Source organism: Scyliorhinus torazame, chromosome 1, assembly GCF_047496885.1.
Source record: "Scyliorhinus torazame isolate Kashiwa2021f chromosome 1, sScyTor2.1, whole genome shotgun sequence".
NCBI lineage: Eukaryota > Metazoa > Chordata > Chondrichthyes > Carcharhiniformes > Scyliorhinidae > Scyliorhinus > Scyliorhinus torazame.
This window is the reverse complement of record NC_092707.1, coordinates 141,453,345-141,475,365: the sequence shown is the minus strand read 5'-3', so window position 1 is coordinate 141,475,365 and position 22,021 is coordinate 141,453,345. Positions and strand designations below refer to the sequence as shown.

The 22,021-nt window shown below is 50.6% G+C and overlaps 1 long non-coding RNA gene across 1 annotated transcript in view; it reads left to right on the top strand.

The window, feature by feature from the left end:
- The first annotated feature begins 298 nt into the window (after nucleotides 1-298).
- LOC140429736 (uncharacterized) overlaps nucleotides 299-22,021 on the top strand; it is a 322,292-nt gene continuing 300,569 nt past the window's right edge. Inside the window, exon 1 of the long non-coding RNA XR_011949180.1 lies at nucleotides 299-437. This is a non-coding gene — a long non-coding RNA (uncharacterized lncRNA). The remainder of the gene's footprint in view (nucleotides 438-22,021) is intronic.

The following is a 22,021-nucleotide window of genomic DNA, read 5'->3' as shown; positions in this document are numbered from 1 at the left end:
TATGCAGTTTCACTATGGCCCTGTAGAGTTGTAACAACGCTTCCTTCCTTGTATGCTCAAATTACCTTGCAATAAACGGCAAAAAGGTCTTGAACATGAAATGCCCTCAGCAAAATCCAGCCCTTTAAGTCTAGTCATGTGAGTAGAGTACATGATTGCAGAAAGGAAGGCTTGTATTTATTTTTGGAACCTTTCACAATCTCAGGACCATTCGTAGCAGCTAATTAAATAATTATAAAGTGTAGTCACTGGACCCGAGTGAGAGCCTAAGGAGGCTGGAGAATCCGGGAAGAGCCCTCCAGCGGGCCTCCCGACAACCTCTGTGCCTCACATGATTTAACCAAGTCCTCCTAAACGCTGGAGTCGTAGCTCCGTCTAAAAGGGGCAGGACCAAATGATGCTCTCGGAAGTAGGTCTTCAACTTATCTGTGGTGAATGTAAGTACAATTAATTCACCAGTTATGTTCTATGTTTGTAAATACAGTTAATTTACCAGTTATGTTCTATGTTATTAACCCTGTGGGTTTTATCTGTGGGCCATTGTAGGGCTTCATCCACAGGGGGAGATGTTGGAGGATGTTGGAGCATGTACGGGCTCTGCCCATGGCTCCGCCCCTTTGAAGGAGTATAAGAGTAGCTGGCCTGTGGGACTGTCCTCAGTATCTACCAGTCGCAGGCAGACAAAGTTGATAGTTAATTAAAACCATTGTTTTACTCCGACACGAGTCCTTGAGTGAATTGATGGTCGCATCAATTTAATTAACTATCTGAACAAAAACGATTATGGAGTCAGCCACCAAACCTGACAGACCGGAGCTCGATCCACAGGCCGTGGAGGCGAAGGAAATTTTTTCACACTGGCTGCGGTGTTTCAAGGTCTACCTTGGCACGTCACGACGCTATCCATCACGGACGAACAAAAATTGAGTCTCCTCCACGCACGGGTGAGTCACCGCATTTCTGTGCAACTCGAAGAGGCCACCTCATATACCGCCGCTCTCGCAATCCTCGAGCGCATCTACGTGCGGCCTGTGAACGATGTCTACGCGTGACATATTCTCACTACTCGACGCCAGCGCCCCAGGGAGTCAATCGACGACTATCTGCGCGACCTCAAAGCCCTCACGCGCAACTGCAACTATCAGGCCGTTACGGCCACTCAGCACATGGAGCTCGCCGTCCGAGACGTCTACATTGCGGGGGTCAGATCAAATTACGTGCAGAAGTGACTGCTCGAGAAAGGGGCCCAGGACCTGGACGAGACGGTGAAACTGGCGACTTCACTGGAGGTCGCTTTCCAGAGCCTCACTGCATTTCCGGCTGAACACTCGACCCCCTCGTGGGCTCCCGACCAGAAACTACCCCAGGCCTGTGCTGCATGCCCACCCGGTCATCATGGGGGGTTGACTTGTTATTTTTGCGGCCTGCCTCAACACCCTCAACAGCACTTCGCCAAGGTCTGCCTTGCCAAGCCTAAGCGCGCGGACTCTCAGACCCGGTCTACCGACTCTCAGGCCCGCAGACCTCGCAATGTGGCAGCATGCCTGCCAACTCCAACTCCGCACAGCATGTGCCACTCACGGGGGACGCCATTTTGGCCATCCTCCCCCATGCGGCCGGCCATGTGCGAACCATGGGGGCCACCATCTTGGACGTCATCTTCCTCGATGCCCGCCACGCTTGATCAATGGGGGCCGCCATCTTGGACGCCATCTGCTACGCTGCTCGACGTGTACGACCTGCTCGGACAGTCACCGGGGGGCCGCCGTTACCCTCAGCTCAGCGCAGTCACCTTGGACCAGTCGCGACCCAAGCACCTCAAGAGCTCAATGATGGCCGTCCGGGTTAACGGGTACGGGACACCTTGCCTGTTCGACTCCGGGAGCACCGAGAGTTTCATCCACCCGGATCTGGTAAGCTGCTGCTCGCTCCTGATATTCCCAGCGAAGCAAACAATTTCCCTCACCTCCGGGTCGCACTCGGTACAAATCCGAGGGTGCACTACAGTAACCTTAGTGGTACAGGGCGCTGAGTACACTAATTTCCAGCTGTACGTGCTCCCAGATCTCTGCGCCCCCCCCTCCTTTTATGGCTCGATTTTCAATGTAATCTCAAGAACCTGACACTTAGCTTTGGCGGACCCCTGCCCCCACTCACTGTGTGCAGCCTAGCCACTCTGAAAGTCGACCCTCCTTCCCTCTTCCCTCTAATCCCACCGCTGATTGCAAGCCAGTAGCCACTCGCAGCAGGCGATATAGCATGCAGGACAGAATATTTATTAGGCCTGAGGTACTGCGTCTCTTGCAGGAAGGAGTCATAGAGGCCAGCAATAGCCCCTGGAGAGCTCAGGTGGTGGTCGTCAAGACCGGGGAGAAGCTCCGGATGGTGGTTGATTACAGCCAGACCATTAACCGGTTTACGCAACTTGATGCGTACCCCCTTCCCCGGATTGCAGACATGGTCAATCAGATCGCTCACTACCGCGTGCTCTCCACAGTGGATCTGAAGTCTGCATACCACCAGCTCCCAATCCGTCCGGAGGATCGCCACAACACAGCGTTTGAGGCAGACGGCCGCCTTTTTCATTTCCTCCAGATCCCTTTTGGCGTCACGAACTGGGTTTCGGTCTTCCAATGAGCAATGGACCGAATGGTGGACCAGTACGGGCTGCGGGCCACGTTTCCGTACTTGGACAACGTCATCACCTGCGGCCATGATCAGCAGGACCACGACGCCAACCTCCACCTATTTCTCCAAACCGCCCAAAAACTTTATCTCACCTATAAGGAGAAATGTGTTTTCGTACCACCAGGCTAGCTATCCTCAGCTACGTCATGGAAAATGGAGTCCTAGGGCCCGACCCTGACCGTCTGCGCCCCCTCCTGCAACTCCCTCTCCTTCACTGTCCCAAGGCCCTCAAAAGGTGCCTTGGATATTTTTCCTACTACGGTCAGTGGATCCCCCAGTATGCGGACAAAGCCCGCCCACTACCTAAGGCCACCCTTTTCCCTCTGGCAGCCGAGGCCCGCCAGGCCTTCAACTGCATCAAGGCGGACATCGCCAAAGCCGTGATGCACGCGGTGGACGAGTTTGTCCCCTTTCAGGTGGTGAGCAACGCATCAGAGGTCGCTCTCGCCACCACTCGCAATCAAGCAGGCAGACCGATTGCGTGTTTTTCACGCACCCTCACCGCCTCTGAACTTCGACACTCCTCGGTTGAAAAAGAGGCTCAAGCCATCGTGGAAGCCGTATGGCACTGGAGGCACTACCTTGCTGGTAGGAGGTTTACCCTCGTCACCAACCAACGATCGGTTGCCTTCGCGTTCGACAATACGCAGCGGGGCAAAATCAAGAACGATAAGATCTTGAGGTGGAGAATCGAACACTCCACCTATAATTACGATATAGTATATCGTCCTGTGAAGCTCAATGAGTCCCCTAGATGCCCTGTCCCACGGCACATGCGCCAGTGCGCAAGAGGACCGACTACGGGCTATCCACGACGATCTCTGCCACCCGGGGGCCACCCGGCTCGCCCATTATATCAAGGCCCGCAACCTGCCCTACTCCACCGAGGAAGTCAAAGCTGTAACCAGGGACTGCCAAATCTGTGCGGAGTGTAAACCGCACTTCTAGCGACCAGATAAGGCCCACCTGGTGAAGGCGACGTGGCCCTTTGAACGCCTCAGTATTGATTTCAAAGGGCCCCTCCCCTCGAATAATCGCAATACCTACTTTCTCAATATTATTGATGAGTTCTCCCGTTTCCCGTTTGCCATCCCGTGCCCCGATATGACCACCCCCACTGTTATCAGAGCCCTGCACAGTGTCTTCACCCTGTTCCGGAAACACGTTCGGACACATAAGACCGATCCCCTGGTAGAGAGGGTCCAGCTCCTGCACTCAAACCCACACTACGCATATGTTGAGCACCCCGATGGTCGACAGGATACCGTCTCCCTCCGAGACCTTGCGCCCATAGGCTCCTCCACCACTATGTCCACAGTAACCCCCCCCCCCCACGCGCTGTACCCCGCTCTTTCTCCCATGCCCAGCGCCCCCGCGCCCATTTGGCTCCTGCGCTCCCTTCCACCCGGCACACCAGTCGCAGGAATGAAGCTCAGGAAGAGCCGCTCCCGGAGTCCACCCCTGGGGCTGCACCGGACCCACTTCCCCAGCCACCTGAAGCGGCTGCAACACCAGTGCTTCGGCGGTCGCAGCGTACGATCCGGGCGCCGGACCGGCTGAACTTGTGACCCATCACCCCCGCCGGACTTTATTTTTTTACAGGGGGTGAATGTGGTGAATGTAAATACACCAGTCTGGGCCCTCTCCCGCCGATTCTGGGAGAGCTTTTCCTGAGGAGACACAGAGGGGGTATGGTGCATGGTTAGCTGCACTCATGGTTCATAGTGGTGGGAGGGGTGTGTGGAGGGAGGGTTGGGGATGTTGAAGAGGGAGGGGTGGGGGTCCTATGGGCGTTGGTGTCTACTCACTCGTGCTGCTCGGTGTTGGTCGTTGACCTTTTTTCAGTGCTGGAGGCCAGTCCTCCTGGCCACACTCCCCAAGCTCACAGCTGCCGCCACCTCATCCCAGGCAGATGCTGAGCCTGCGGAACAGAGGTACCCGGAGTTGATTGAGATGATAGGGAGCAGCCCGGATATTCAGAGGGAGATGTCAACATCCCTCCAGCAGATCCATAGGAGGAGTCCCAGAGGCTACGGGCACAGATGATGTCGCCGGCAATGCGTGGCACTGAGGCCAACACTGCTAGGATCACGATCGCAGTGGAGAGCCTGGTGCACGACGTCGGCAGCATTAGTGTTGGTATCCAAGACATCGCGCAGTCGGTGATGGCCATGGCTGAGGGTCTCAGCACAATATCCGACTCGCTGAGGGTGTGACCCAGTACCAGGCTGACCTTGATGAGGTTCTGCTGGACATATCCCACTCTCAGATGGGAATGGCCGAGCTAGTGCGGAGCTTGTCCCAGTCGCAGGTGGGCATTACCGAGGCACTGCAGAGCATGGCCCAATCACTGAGGAGAGTCACTGAGGGCATCGACACGATGGTGCAGACCATGGGGAACCTCCAGGGTTGGCAGAGCCAATGCAGGGGCAGCCAAGGCTCGAACCAGCTGCCCTCAATCCCAAGGTGAACCCCAGTACTCTATGGGCACTGACCAGGAGGATCACAAAGTGGGCAACCCGGGCGATGTACTGGAGTGCACCACAGGAGCATTTGAGGCATCGGAATCGCATCTTGACGAGTCCGACGCACCGCTCGGAGACAGCCTGGGTGGCCACATGGGCCTTGTTATACCGGGTCTCCGCTTCAGTCACCGGTGTCCATATTGGCCTCATTAGCCAAGTCCTCAGAGGATCCCCCTGAACCCCCAAGAGCCAGCTGCCCATCCTGGGGTGCTCCTCGAAGAGAGCAGGGATGACCGCCTGCCGCAGGATGTAGCTGTCGTGCACAGTTCCCGGGAAACATGCACACACGTGCATTATCTTCATCTGGTGATCGCACATGAGCTTTAGGGAGTGGAGCTCCTTTCGGTGACATAGGGCACCCCCAGATGGCCTGGTGAGCACAGGACAATGTGCGTAGCATCTATTAGCCCCTGGACGTGGGACATCCCCACGATGGCGGAGAAACCTGCTGCCCGGCCATCTTGCTGGGCTTGGTCCATGTCAAAGACGATGTAGTGTTCCATCTGGGCATACAGGGCATCCGTGACCTGCCAGATGCACCAGTGGGCTGTGGCCTGTGAGATGCCAGATAGGTCCCTGCTGGAGCCCTGGAATAATCCCGAGGCGTGAAAGTTTAGAGCTGCGGTGGTCTTTAAAGTCACAGAGAGTGGGTGTCCTCCTTCCCTATGTGGTAGCAAATCCGCGAGGACATAGCACAGGTGCCGCACCGTCTCTTTGTTGAGGTGGAAGCTCCTGTGGCACGCGATGTCTCCTGTTCGAAAGACCAGCAATGCCTGTACACCATGGGCCGTCGCGGGTCTCTTCCTTTGCGTCCCTCCCAGGACTGATGGGCGGCTGGATCCTCAGGGTGAGGGGCGGGGTCCGCTGCTTTGAGCCTCTTGTCATGTGAGTACCTTTAAGAAGTGGGTGTTTAAGAAATGTACCTTTAAGAAATGTGTGTTTATCAGTGATGTCAGAGTGTGGGTGGAGCTGGGCGGTCTGTCAGCTTTTTACTTCAATTTTAGGCTGTTGGCTGTAGGGTGTGTTTAGTTTCGTTTTCAGAGCTAGATTGCTGCAGTCACAGCCAGAAGGGGTATTAGTCTCTCTCTCTGTAATCTAAAGACTAAATCGATCCTCTGGTGATTTTAAAACAAATAACAGCCACCGAAAAATAGTGCAGGAGAATAGGGCAGCCGGCGTCGGTGCGGCGAGGCGGGATTCACACCTCCCCCCGGGGATTCTCCGACCCTGCGCCGGGTCAGAGAATCCAGCCCAAAGCTCTCATGGGGAGAACCCTGATTGGCAGAGGGTGGATAGCAAAGGAGGTCTCCTAGTGGTCCTTGAAAAACTGTTGTTCACACGGTCCACAGGGAAGCAGAATGTTTAAGAATAAAGATTTGCATTTGCAAACCATTTCTGGCCTTCAACTGAGTTCCCAGGCGGTTTGGTCTGGAGTGTTGGCCACCAGTCCATGTCTCCCACTCAAGCATCACCCAGATCAGGCCCTGGTGATATTGTCAGAGTCCAACCTACATATAGCACTTACAGAGAGTATCACAAACTTGGAATCAATGTCCTTTCTGGCCGTATTTGAACATTGCAATAAACCAAATTGGCATAGGGAAGGAATTGGTGCGTGTGTCCACCCCCCTCCCCCCCTCACCCCATTACACTTAAACCACAGCCTCCACTTGATGGCTGGGCTTCCACAAGGCAGGAATGGAGCAGAGGTGGTGGGGAACTAAATTCAAGGTCTAAGCTTCAATTAATTTCCTGAGATTGCAGAACCTGACGAATATGGGGGTGGGGGCTGCTATTATAGGAATGCACCAATTGAAGCACTTAAGTGGAATTAGTAGAAGAGAAATGTTCCCCATGTGAACAAAATACATTCTGTACAATATTGACAATTCAGTAAATGTGTATGAATGATCCCGGGCTCTGACTTTGAACATTAAACATTAATTTAACTACTTCTTCGAACTCTTAGGCAATAGTTTCAGCTTTTGGTTGTGGGGATAGTAAAATAACTCCTTTGATCAATACGATCAAAGTGGACTCAGTTACCACGGACACTAAGGGCTCCCAAAGGGCCCCTTTGAAGAGGCACTGCCTGGCATTTATGTGCAATGGCTATTTTCAGTTACATTCCATTTACGGCAATATTGCAATTTATTGATAATCCCAAAGGTGTTTTACTTGTTCTAATTATTCCACAATGGAATATTTATACCGTACCCTCCTCTGCCTCTGTAAGCATCTTCTTTTGATGAGTAGGAAGCCTTTCTGTTACCTCTGCACTCTCAGGGTGATTTACCACCCACATAACTTTCAATTACACTCAATGCTTGCTAAATCTGACACAGGGGAAAAAGCCATGGAAGCTTTACACTGACATTGTAGCAAGAAGTCAGTTTCCAAGTCAACATCAAAACAGCATGAGTTGTAGACAGTTGAACTGTGGAATTTTGAATTTTTGTTTTGAGAAGTATTAAACCTGACATTTTATGTGCATGCAGCCTTTTCATGCCTCCTTCAATAAACTCACCAAAGCTCTGATCAGATTTAACAATGTACAAATTGTAATACATTATTCAGGTATGGCTTTAATGTTATTAAGCTATTAAATTGGAGTTATTTCCCTTTTTCTTCTTTTCGGATTGTGAGCTAATTACAAACAAATGCAAATCCAGGCTTGAGGTCCAAGATTAACCAGGGTGGTACATTTTGTTGGAACCGAGTAGAAAATGAGCTTTGCTGGGCTGGCCTGTGGAGAAATTTGGAATTTCTTTGAACTGTTGGAGCTGAGCCAAGAACTTTCTTGTAAGAATAAACCCAATACGTAAGGTGTTGTTTCTGTTTTGGTACAGTGCCCTCTCAGTGCTAAATATAATGAAGAGCTGCCCTGAGGATGATGGACTTTCAGACAGTTCTTTGCTCTCTCTCAGCATTTCAGATTAACCTAACTTTCCTCAGGGAATGACTGAACGTCTAGCTTAACCAGGCGTGATTTAACATGCAAAAAACAGAGTCCCGTTTTGGGCGCATATAGCGGGGTCTTCCGGCCTGCAGTGCCGAGAACAACCCTGCTATCAACGGAACTCTGATTTTTTTTCAGTCTTCACTCAGGGTCGCCCCACAGAGGCTACACTTACCTCATTTCCTGCACTGACGGGCCATTTTTAAATGCCACCCCGATCTCTCGATTCCCCCCCCTCAGACACACAACCGCGGCCTTCGAACTCCCCCCAATATCCCAACTTCCATCGAATGGGGTCCTGGAGACCCTGCCCCACCCCACCTCTTAAGGGCAGGGCTCTCCCCGCCACAATCTGGCACCTGAGCACCTTGGCACTGCCAACTTGGCAGTTTCTATTCCAGCCTGGCAATGCCACCCAGGTATCCTGGCAGTGCCAAGGTGCCCAGGTGCCAGCGGGCCCATCAGGGTACCACCCTGCCCAGAACCCGACTACCTGGAGGCTTCCAATGGCCTGGGAGACCACCCCCCTCCCCCTTGCCAGTTGCCGTTATGCCTGCTCCACGTTTCTGTGGACCAGTGCTAAACGACGCCATGGTGAGGTCTCCCAGGCACGGATGTTTGTTCCCAGGCCTCGGGAGGATTGGGCGGCGACATATTTAAATTAGCCTAAATATGCAAATCTGGATCTCGCCCAGTGAGATCTCATTCGATCTCGCCAGGTGTGCCGAGCATCACAAATTAATATTATTAATATCTTAGCATGTGCTATTTATACAATGTCATCACAAAAATGATATCCCAATGTACAGCTGAAACATATTGCCAATTTATTTTGCGTGCTTGCATTGTACCATAGAAATCATGAGGCTATTTCCATAAGATCATGTGCTGAAAAATGTCAACTGGCCAACACTCTGATGGGCGGCACTGCAGCACAATGATTAGCAGTTGCTTCACAGCTCCATGGTCCCAGGTTTGATTCTCGGCTTGGGTCACCGTCTGTGTGGAGTTCGCATGTTCTTCCCGTGTCTGTGTGGGTTTCCTCCGGGTTCTCCGGTTTCCTCCCACAGTCCAAAGATGTGCTGGTTAGGTGGATTGGCCACACTAAATTGCCGTTAGGTTAGGTGAGGTTACTGGGTTACAGGGACAGGATGGAGGTGTAGGCTTAGGTAGGGTGCTCTTTGCAGGAGCCGGTGCAGACTCAATGAGCCGAATGGCCTCCTTCTGCACTGTAAATTCTATGATTCTATGTTGGAAGACAGAAATTCCCCATGGTGGACAATACTTTCTGTATTGATATGTATAATAAAAGGGTTAACAAGATGATGTTCATGTATATCAACACTAGATGGCATCACTAAGTAGTCTTATAAAAGGCTGCACCTCTACGCATTCTGGGAGAAGCTGTTGGGGAAGTTGATGTAGAAGGATAGTGTGAAGTTGAGTTAGAGTGTAGGTTATATATATTAGAGAGATAATTAATTACTTTATCATAGATTCAATACTATTATTTTGTTAATTGTTACTCAGTAGAGTTTGCGAACCAATTTAAGTAGTGTAAAATAAACTAGTTTTGATTCAAACATATAGCTTTATGTTCTTTGTCAACACTATGACTTTGGCTATCTTGGAGAACAATACAAGGAACATAACATGCTATCAGTAGTGGGCAGTCATAACAGTTTCCTCATCATGACCCAAGATCTATTCATTTCTTAGGAAACTCATCAAAATGCCTATATTATCCTATATTTAGTGCAGTGGGTCAGGTCACTTGGTCTATATTTAGTGATGGATGTTTTTGATAGCCTTGCCAATGAATGTTGGTTCCGATCATCTTAGATTTCATAACGTATGAGTGGGTAATTATCATTCATGCATATGAATCCATCACTGTTTTACCTTGTCCATAACACAGAGTAATAATTTATTGTTTGACGTTCATCAATACAAAACAATCGCCTGATATTTGAACAATGTGGGATTCTTTGCAAGTTAGTGTGTTTGCGTAATTGTACTCGTATTCATTGCGCTCTATTTGACAAAATTTAACATCAGGTCATCCTTATTTCTGAGATTTGATATTATACCATACACATGTAGGAAGCTTTACAAGGTTGCACCACTCTTGTGTCAGCTGTGATGCAAATGGTGCCACTCTCACATCTGATTCACTAGGTTGTTGTTTCAATTCCCACTCTGGAGACATGGAGCTGGATTTTAACAACCCCACCCCCCCATAGCTGGAGGGCACCCCCTTTCCCAACGCTTAGTTGGTAGCATCCTTTCCTTCCTCCCTGCACTGCAAAACTCCCCCCACCCCCCCACCCCCCACGCCCGCCCCCCCCCCCCCCCCCCTCCACCCCCCCCCCCTCTCAGCTCACTCGATCAGGTGCCAATCCTTCCCTGACAATACTGCTAACTTACCTGCATCTGGGATCCACTGAGCCCTTCTTCCTGGGCCTGCTTGCAATCTTGCCAGTGGCCACTACTGAGCTCTGGTGCTGCCAGCAACTCATAAGGGCAGGACGTCCTCCCATTTGTGGTGATGTGCATCACTGTAAATACATGCAAGCTAGACAGACACTAGAGGGAGCACCAGAAACATCACACACACACACACACTCAACCAATAGATAGGTTAGGTGGGAGGCGACCAATGGACATTCACGATACACAAGGAGGTGACACGACCACAGGGGGGGCATTACACCAACCCATACATAAAGGAAAACACACACATGATCAGCCCCCTTCGGCCAGTGGAGACAGTCAGTGAGGAGAGGCACAGGGTTGATTCATTATTACACCCACCACGTGGAAGACAGCAGCTGGTTAGTCAGTTTAGGTAGCTACAATAGGATTAGCAGTAGTGTCGAACTCAAGTTATAAAAGTGTACATAGTGTAAATAAATGAGTTGAAGTTATTTACATGTCTCGACCTTCCTTGACAAATGCAACACAAGGAAGCCACTTATGTTACAAAGAAAACATAACAAAACATGGTACCAGTAGTGAACTGCTGAAATCCAGATAGCCATACCTCAGCGTACAGTGACAACCAGTAATACCCAGGCAAGATGTATGGGCTCCCGATTCCACTGCCGCTCCAGTGCCCCGGCGATCTCCGTGAGAACTGGCAGCGATTCCGGCAAGCGTTTGAATTCTACTGGTGGCAGCTGAACTTAAAGACCTGGCCGATGATGAAAAAGTAGAGTTTCTCCTCACCATCGCCGGTGCAAGAGCAGAAGAAATCTTTTAAAAATTCAAGTTCTCCAAGGGGCAAAACAGGTACGACTTCCAGGCAGCCCTGGACAAATTCGGCAAATACTGTGAGGAAAACACACTCCAATTGGCAAGGAAAGGTAAGAGAAGCGCCAGTACTCACCTCGAGGCCGAGGGCCCGGACCAGAGAGCGATTTGGGTTGAGGTCGGTGGCCATCTTGCTAAAGGGACTACACTAGCGCAGTTGCGCGAGAAGTGTGCAGAACCGGAAGGTTCGTTTGCGCATGCGCGAGGCGCCGTGCATGCGCAATCAAGAAAATGGCCATCGGTAAAGGAACAGCGATCTGCGCATGCGCAATCACTTCCTACGGGCTACGTCACGCGCGTCATGACGTCAGAGGCCCCAGACCGCACCAATTTAAAGGGAAAACGTCCCAAATCAAAGAAAACATCTTTTAAAGCTGTAAAACAACCTTCCTTCACCTGGAATGAAAGCACAATGCCTCAAATTGAACCAGGAAATGAATTTAACCTCTGAAGAACCTTGCAACAAGCAGTTACCTACGCACAAACCGATGATACCGACCTTTACATTTTTTCTGGACCTCGCGAGCCCAATGACAGCTCCATGGTCCTATACGTCTACGACTCGGACAAACCTTTTGTGTTGCACATTGGTGACCCCCGCATTGAATCCGACGCAGATGCGGATTCATTTTTTGGATTTGAGGATCTTCAACCCAGCAGATATGACGTCCTAACTCATCAGTGCAGGATGATGCTGCAGCCTGAAATTAAGAGACAGAAAGCGGTACAAGCCCACAGAGAGCGGCCTGCTGCCACACAGAGTGTGGTCCACGCCCCCCTCAGGGTTCCTGACTCTACGAAAGAAGACATGCAAGACTCCACACCGCAGTCCTTGCAGGAACAAGACGTGACTCCAGTGTCACAAGACTCCACAGCAAGCTCGTGGACAGACTCCACAATTGCAGAAACGCAAGACTCCAGAGCGCAGTCCTTGCACGAACAAGAGTTGACTCCAGTATCACAAGCCTCCACAGAGAGCTCGTGGACAGCCTCCACGATAGAAGCAAAGCAAGACTCCAATGCGCAGTCCTTGCAGGAACAAGACCATGAGTGTCTAGCAACCTCCTATGACCAACTAGCGGCAGACGATGCAAGTCTGCCATGCTCACATAAACAGCAAGAAGGCTATAACAGCCTACCACGCTCCACTGCACAGCAGGACGACCATGACGGTCTATCATGCTACAATGAAGGGCACAGCGCTGATGACTGTTCAAGCCCAAATGAAGACAAGCCAAAGGGATCGCCTCTTCCAAGCCCGAAGAAAAAAGGATAATGCGCTGACCTTCAGGATCATTCTAGCCGAAGAGATATTAATAATGCTGCACAGTCACAGAAGGATGCTGAGGATTTGCTAAATAAATTGCTTGTATGTCTAACTTGCAAGGAGCAGACTGAAAATTGTCATTGCTTTAGTACGGATCGAAAAAATGGACAAGACATTGATCCTCATTTAATGGAAATAACACAACCTGAATCATATCTACAGCAGGGACAACTGTCTCCCTTCAACACAAAACCGCAAAGTCCCAACTTCAGAGACCAGCAGTTAGTCAGTAATGACTCTTCAACCCCTGATGGGAATATTAATCGCATTGAATCTCTGCACACTCCACTGATAAATGAGCAGAACATTGGAGCAAGAATCCTGAGGACACCGACATCGAGTTGCCAGATAAAGCACTTAAAACCCGCAGCAGTTTCAAGTGAACCAATTGTGCTTTCCAGTGATGGTGAAGATGCAGATAAGGCCGACCCGATTATCCATTGTACCACATTAACTCCAGAGAGTAAGCATTTATGTCTGGGGAGTAGAATGTGGGCAATTGAGAACAGTAAAAGAGAGACTGTGACTGTGCCAGTCCCAGCAAAATCAGAGCCAGAGACTATGAAGGCATGTACATTAGAAAAGGATGCATATGAAGTCACTGAGAAGAAAATTGAAACGGACTGTTCTTTGGAAACTAGTACAATGACGAAAGAAACATTGGATCTAACATTTGATGCCCAACATATGGGAGAAATTGAGGGAAATGAACAAGGCTCAAACAAATTCCAAAGAAGAAAAGCCCAAATGAAGGACAACGGCAGGATAATGACAGTCCACCCACATTGTTTTCACCACCAGATGAAAACTCTGACAATTTACCCAACCCTAGTGAACAGCAAGCAGCTACCGAGGATCTACCCACGGTATGTGAAACGAGTGACGACAGCATCCCACTTCCCATGCAAAAGGTGCAAAGTGACAGACCTCAGCTAGTGCGTACAGAGGCACTCGACGATCACTGTGAGACCACTGGTGACTCCGGTGACACCACACTACTTCCACCCTCAATTGCTCGATCCTCTCCACTAGTCAATGCATTCCTGCATGTTCCGACTCCAGACGTGCATCTTCAAGAAATCTCAGCTGACTCCAGTGAACCTGCTAAGACTCCGGACGGGGAGCATCAACAAAAAACAGACCAGACTCCAGATGGGGAGCAACCAAACACCGACTCTGATTCACGTAAGCCAGATTTTACTCCAGACAGGCAGTGTCGCAACCTTAGTGATGGCACGCTCAGGGTGACAGCAGATGCCACAACGACAGGAGATGGATCACATGACAATCACACTGGTTCAGCAATAACAAGCAGCAGCTACAGTCCAAGAGGAATACACCAATTTTCACCACAGCTATGTTCACACATTTGTTCCACACCAACAGTGCGGCCAATGACAGCTCATGCTGGACAAACCCAGTATTCAGGCATGCAGCAGCCAGCAGTCTATGCAGCATATTCTCAAACAGGCCAGCACTACGGATTGCCCACTAATGGAATCAAGACCGAAGGAGGACTACCGCCAGCGCAATCTGCACTACAGACTGGATGCCTTAGTTACTGCCCAGGATTTGCTGCACCACAGCCTGGCCAGACAGCATATTCCTATCAGATGCAAGGTTCTAGTTTCACACCATCACCAGACATTGATGCGAGCAGCAATTCTGTCTCCAAATCGACATGCTTCAACGCTTCTCAGCAGGATCACCCTTGCAGCACAGCATGTGGCCAGAACCAGTATGCACAGTCTCATCCGACTTCAACATCTGGCACATCCATGACCTCGAATGATACTGTTGATGGTACCTTTTCAATGTCAACGACCTATCAGCTACAAGATGCCACCCGACAGCACCACCACAAATATAAAAAGAAAAAAAGAAAAAGACTCCAAAGCGGACAGCACAGTGATTCGACCACTTCCTGGTTCCTGTTGATGGCGTTCATAACCAAGAGAGACATTTGACCAAATATACCTTACCTTCTCTACCTGTTCTTTGTTCAGTTTTTCTTCAAGTGTACAGAAAATATGAACATGTAAAAAGGGGAGGATGTGGTGATGTGCATCACTGTAAATACATGTAAGCTAGGCAGACACTAGAGGGAGCACCAGAAACATCACACACACACACTCAACCAATAGATAGGTTAGATAGGAGGCGACCAATGGACATTCACGATACACAAGGAGGTGACACGACCACAGGGGGGCATTACACCAACCCATACATAAAGGACACCACACACATGATCAGCCCCCTTCGGCCAGTGGCGAGAGTCAGTGAGTAGAGACACAGGGTTGATTCATTATCACACCCACCACGTGGAAGACAGCAGCTGGTTAGTCAGTTAGGTAGCTACAATAGGATTAGCAGTAGTGTCGAACTCAAGTTATAAAAGTGTACATAGTGTAAATAAATGATTTGAAGTTATTTACACGCCTCGACCTTCCTTGACAAATGCAACACAAGGAAGCCGCTTATGTTACAAAGGAAACATAACAAAACACCACTGAGTGATGGAAGTCCCACGTTTTCCTTGTTATTGCTGACTGCTGTGTGTCATTTCATGCTGGCTGGGCTTTTCTTTCACATGCACCGCCTCCCCCTGTAAAATCCAGACCCTGAACACAAAGCTTGGGCCGACTCCCAGTGGAGCACCAAGGCAGTTCTGCTTCTTGAATGAGGTGCTAAAGCTAGGCCCTGCCTGCTAAAGGCAGTCGTAAAAGATCCCAAGGCACTATTTTGAAGACAAGAAGGAGAGTTAGCCCCAGTGTCCCAGACAATATTTATTATTAACTCTGCTCACTCTTTGCTGTTTGGGAGCTTGCTGTGTGCTAATTGGGCACCATGGGTGGGATTCTCCACCCCCACGCCGAAGTGGCCGCACCGTCATGAACGCCGTCGAGGTTCACGACGGCGCGGAACGGCCCCGGTCCCGACCGATTCAGGCCCTGACAATGGCCCAGTATCGGGGCCCCGTCATCTACCCGCGCCAGGCCTTGTCGCCCGCGTAAAGGCGGCGCTGCATAGATGACGCGGCCGGCGCTGCATAACGGACGTCATCCGCGCATGCGTGGTTGCCGTCCTGTCCAAATCCGCCCCGCAAGAAGATGGGGGACGGATCTTGCGGGGCCGCGGAAGGAAGGAGGTCCTCCTTCAGAGAGGACGGCCCGACGATCGGTGGGCACCGATCGCGGGCCACCCCACATTCATGGTGAAGCCCGGTGCAGGTTCCCCCCTCGCCCCCCCACAGGCCGCCCCCCCAGCGTTCACGCACCGCCCACGACTGTAGCGACCAGGTGTGGACGGCGCTGGGGGGAACCCGCCGTTTTGGCCTGGCCGCTCGGCCCATCCGGGCCTCAGAATCGCGGGGGTGCCGGAGAATCGCCATTTTGGGTATCTCCGGCGATTCTCTGGCCTGCGGCCCGCAAAACTCGACCGGCCCGTTCCCGCTGCTTGGGAGAATCGTGGGCCCGGAAATTTTGGCGGCCCAGGCGATTCTCCCAACCGGCGTGGGAATGGAAACTCGCGCCCCATATGTTCAAGTGTAATTACAGAAAGTACCTCATTGGCTATACAGTGTTTTGGAACATTCTGAAGTTCTGAAAGGCATTCTATAATTGCACATTTTTCTTTAAAGTGCTCCTTTTATCCAAATTGCTCCAATATTAAAACAGTGTTAATATCATATAATTTTTACAACATAGTAATCATGGTGGCACCATCAAATGTGTAGCAGTATTGCATACTGCGTGATGGGAATGATATTTTAAATATATAAATGGAAATTTAGGATAATAAAGCAGTAAAGCTATAGAGCCAGGTACCAAAATGGTGGAGTCTTTCTGATATAGGCTGCTCATAACAGTGTAAGAGGGCATTTGGTCAGGGATTGCTGCAATTCAAGGAGAAGGTCAATCACCATTCTGTCTGGGCAGGATGATCAATGAAGGAGGATGATCAATATATGTGGCCTTGTCGGCATGGCTCATAACTTGCAAATAAATTAGAAAAAGAAATTGGTCTGCTCACAATTCCATTTAATCTTGCAGCTCTAATTTTCTCTTCTCCTCCCGGGAAGATTCTAATTTTTGTTGGGGTCTAGATACACATGCATCCAAAACCATTTTAAAAAATTCCTTCATTGGAAAGAATTTGTTGCTGGCTAGACTAGCAATTATTGCCCATCCCTATAATTTCCCTTGAGAAGGTGGTGGTGAGCTGCCTTCTTGAAACGCTGCAGTCCCTATGATGTAAGTGGTGCACCCACAATGCTGTTAGGCGGAGAGTTCCTGGATTTTTACCCAGCAAAAGTGAAGGAACGGTAATATATTTCCAAGTCAGAATGGTGTGTAGCTTGGAGGGAATTTGCAGGTGGCGGTGTTCCCATGTATCTGCTGCCCTTGTCCCTAAAGGTGGCAGAAGTTGGGGTTTGGAAGATGCTGTCGCAGGAGCATTGGTGAGTTGTTGCAGTGCATCTTATAGATGATACACATGGCTGCCACTGTTGTCGGTGTTTTGTTATGTTTCCTTTGTAACATAAGCGGCTTCCTTGTGTTGCATTTGTCAAAGGAAGGTCCAGTCGTGTAGATAACTTCGACACATTTATTTACACTATGTACACTTTTATAACTTGAGTCCGACACTACTGCTAATCCTATTATAGCTACCTAAACTGACTAACCAGCTGCTGTCTTCCACGTGGTGGGTGTAATATTGAATCAACCCTGTGCCTCTCCTCACTGACTGTCTCCACTGGCCAAAGGGGCAGATCATGTGTGTGGTGTCCTTTATATATGGGTTGGTGTAATGCCCCCCTGTGGTCGTGTCACCTCCTTGTGTATCATGAATGTCCATTGGTCGCCTCCTATCTAACTTATCTATTGGTTGAGTGTGTGTGTGTGATGTTTCTGGTGCTCCCTCTAGTGTCTGGCTAGCTTACATGTATTTACAGTGATGCACATCACCACAGTCGGGGGCGGAGGAAGTGAATGTTTAAGATGGTGATAGGGGCACCAATCAAATGGGCTGCGTTGTCCTGGCTAGTGTTGAGCTTCTTGAGTGTTGTTGGAGCTGCACTAATCCAGGCAATGTGTGGAGAATTCCATTACGCTCCTTTCCTGTGCCTTGTAGATGGTGGGCAGTCTTTTGGGTGTCAGGTGAGTTACTCACTCTGGATTTCCCATTCTCGCCCTCTGATTAGCTCCCTGAAATTCGGCGGAACCCTACCACCCCTTACTGTGTGCAGCCTCGCGACCCTAAAGGTCGATCCGCCTTCCCTCTTTGCATATCTAACCCCGGATTGCAAACCCGTCACCACCAGGAGCAGACGGTACAGCACCCAGGACAGGACCTTCATCAGGTCCGAGGTCCAGCGGCTGCTTCGGGAGGGCATCATCGAGGCCAGCAATAGCCCCTGGAGAGCCCAAATGATAGTAGTTAAAACTGGGTAGAAACACAGAATGGTTGTGCACTACAGCCAGACCATCAATCGGTACACGCAGCTCGACGCGTACCCCCTCCCACGCATATCTGATATGGTCAATCAGATTGCACAGTACCGGGTCTTCTCAACGGTAGTCCTCAAATCCGCCTACCATCAGCTCCCCATTCGTAAATCGGACCGTCCATACACCGCCTTCGAGGCAGACGGTCGCCTATATCACTTCCTCAGGGTTCCTTTCGGCGTCACCAAAGGGGTCTCGGTCTTCCAAAGGGAGGTGGACCGAATGGTCGAACGGTACGGTTTGCGGGCCACCTTTCTGTACCTAGACAATGTCACCATCTACGGCCATGATCAGCAGGACCACAATGCCAACCTTGCCAAATTTCTCCACACTGCCACTCTCCTGAACCTCACCTACAACAAGGAGAAGTGCGTGTTCAGCACAACCCGCCTAGCCATCCTCGGCTATGTGGTCCAGAACGGAGTTCTGGGGCCCGATCCCGACCGCATGCACCCCCTCATGGAGTTTCCCTTCCCCCACTGCTCCAAGGACCTCAAACGCTGCCTGGGGTTCTTTTCATACTACGCCCAGTGGATCCCAAACTATGCGGACAATGACCGCCCACTCATACAGTCCACCCATTTTCCCCTGACGGCTGAGGCATAACAGGCCTTCGCCCATATCAGAGCCGATATCGCCAAGGCCGGGATGCACATAGTAGACGAGACACTGCCCTTTCAAGTAGAGAGCGACGCATCAGACGTCGCCCTAGCCGCCATCCTCAATCAGGCAGGCAGACCCGTGGCATTCTTTTCCCGCACCCTTCATGCCTCAGAAATTCGGCACTCATCCATCGAAAAAGAGGCCCAAGCTATTGTTGAAGCCGTGCGGCATTGGAGGCATTACCTGGCCGGCAGGAGATTCACTCTCCTCACTGACCAACGGTCGGTAGCCTTCATGTTCAATAACACACAGCGGGGCAAGATCAAAAATGATAAGATCTTGAGGTGGAGGATCGAGCTCTCCACCTACAATTACAAGATTTTGTATCGCCCCGGCAAGCTCAACGAGCCCTCAGGCGCCCTATCCCGAGGTACATGTGCCAGCGCACAAGTAGACCGACTCCAGGCCCTGCATGACAGCCTTTGTCACCCAGGAGACACACAGTTGTACCATTTTATTAAGGCCCGCAATCTGCCCTACTCCATCGAGGAAGTACGGACAATCACCAGGGACTGCCAGGTCTGCGCGGAGTGCAAGCCGCACTTCTACCGGCCGGACCGTGCATGCCTGGTGAAGGCTTCCCGCCCCTTTGAGCGCCTCAGCGTGGATTTCAAAGGGCTCCTCCTCTCCACCGACCGTTAGACGTATTTTTTCAGTGTAGTCGATGAGTACTCCAGGTTCCCCTTCACCATCCCATGCCCCAACATGACGTCTGCCACCGTCATCAAAGCCCTCAACACAATCTTTGCTCTGTTCGGTTTCCCCGCCTACATCCACAGTGACAGGGGATCGTCATTCATGAGTGATGAGCCAAGTCAATTCCTGCCCAGCAGGGGTATCGCCTCCAGCAGGACGACAAGCTATAACCCCCCCGGGGAAACGGACAGGTAGAGAGGGAGAACAGGGCGGTATGGAGGGCCATTCAACTGGTCCTACGGTCCAGGAACCTCCCGGCCTCCCGCTGGCAGGAGGTCCTCCCTGATGCACTGCACTCCATTCGGTCACTACTGTGCACCGCCACTAACCCCAACACACCCCTTGAACGTCTTTTGGCCTTCCCCAGGAAGTCCACATCCGGAGTGTCGCTCCCGACTTGGCTCGCAGCTCCAGGACCCGTCCTGCTCCGTAGGCACATCCGACTCCACAAGGCGGACCCGTTGGTGGAGAGGGTGCAATTGCTCCATGCAAACCCCCAGTATGCCTATGTGGCGTACCCCGACTCCCTCAGGGACCTGGCACCAGCAGGTTCCACACACACACACCCCCCCCGGCCCGGCGCCACCCTCCCTTCCCCCGGCGCTCCCAGCAGCAACCCCCCCAGGACCATCCGTCCTTCCCCTGCCCACACCCGAGGATGAACAGGATTTCGGCACGCTCCCGGAGTTACCGAACATCATACCACCATCGTCATCGCCGCCACCACTACGTCACTCCCAGCGGCACATCTAGGCCCCGGATTGGTTAAACCTCTAACTTGTCCACTGGACTTCAAAAGACATTTTTTCTCTCAAATATTGTAAATGTAAAACCCATTTGTTGTATATAGTTCTCCACCACCCCGTCGGACTCAATTTTAGCAGGGGGTGAATGTGGTTAACCACTGTTGCACCTCTATTAGGTGATGTATGGTAGGACCTGTACTACAGGTACGTTGGTTGTCCCTGCCTGCTGGCTCCACCCAGTAGGCGGAGTATAAATGTGTGTGTCCTCCATGCTGCAGCCATTTCACCAGCTGCTGTGGGAGGCCACACATCCTAGAGCAATAAAGCCTCAGTTGTATCCAACTCAAGTCTTTGTGCAATTGATCGTGCATCAAGAGGTGACCTTATTGAGGTGTTCAAAATTCTGAACAGTTTTGACAGGATAAAGAAGGATATTCTGTTTCCACTAGTTGGTATATATGTGACTAAGGGTCACAATTTCAAGATGGCCAGCAAGAGAGTTAGGAGTGAGATGAGGAGAAACCTCTTTACTCGGAGAGTTGTTGGGTTTTGGAATGCGCTGCCAAGGAGAGTGGTGGAGGTGGATTCCATAGGAGGTTTCAAAAGAGAGCTGGATGTATATTTGAAAGTAAGGAATGTAGAGTGCTACAGAGATAGGGCTGGGGAGTGGGACTTGCTAGGATTCTTTTTTGGGAGCCGGTGTAAACATGATGGACCAAATGGCCTTCTCCTGTGCTGTAAATAACAAACAAATAATTGCAGTCGGGGCAGTTCAAAAAAGGTTAATTCGACTGATTCCTGGGATGAAGGGATGATTTAATCAGGGATGGTTGGGCAAGTTGGGCCTGTATTTTTTTTAAAAATTCATTCATGGGATGTGGGTGCTGTTGGTGGAGACATCCTGAGGGCACTTAGAGTCACCCACATTGCTGTGGATCTGGAGTCACAAGTAGGCCAGACCACGTCAGGATGACAGATTTACTTCCCTAAAGGACATTAGTGAACCAGATGGGTTTTTACAACAATCGGCAATGGTTTCATGGTCACCTTTTAGATTTTCAATTCCAGATTTTTATTGAATCCAAATTTCACCATCTGCCGTGGCGGGATTCGAACCCAGGTCCCCAGAGCATGACTCTGGGCCTCTGTATTACTAGTCCAGCAAAAATACCACTATGCCACTGCCACTGGAATTTAGAAGATTGAGATGTGATTGTATTGAATCTTAAGTACCTTGAGGAACCAGGTGAAATTGAACATTAATTTATTTTAACTATATACATAGGTTCTGCGTGATGCAACATCTCGCTCCCAGTACAATCCTTGCTGGGAGGACTAGTCAGCCTCGGTCCGTGCTTAGGGCCAGCTTTTATATAAGTCCATAACTAGCCCCAGGCGGGTGGCCACTGCCCCCAATCTGGGAAGCTCGTACTCGACAAGTCCCATGGGAAGATCAAAGATGGCTTCCACGTGGTCCTCATGAGGGTTATGACAGAAACGTATAAGATCTTGTTGACAGGGTGGATACTGAGAGGATGTTTTCTTTATAGTGGGGGATTCCAGAACTAGGAGACACAGTTTAAACATTGGGGGTG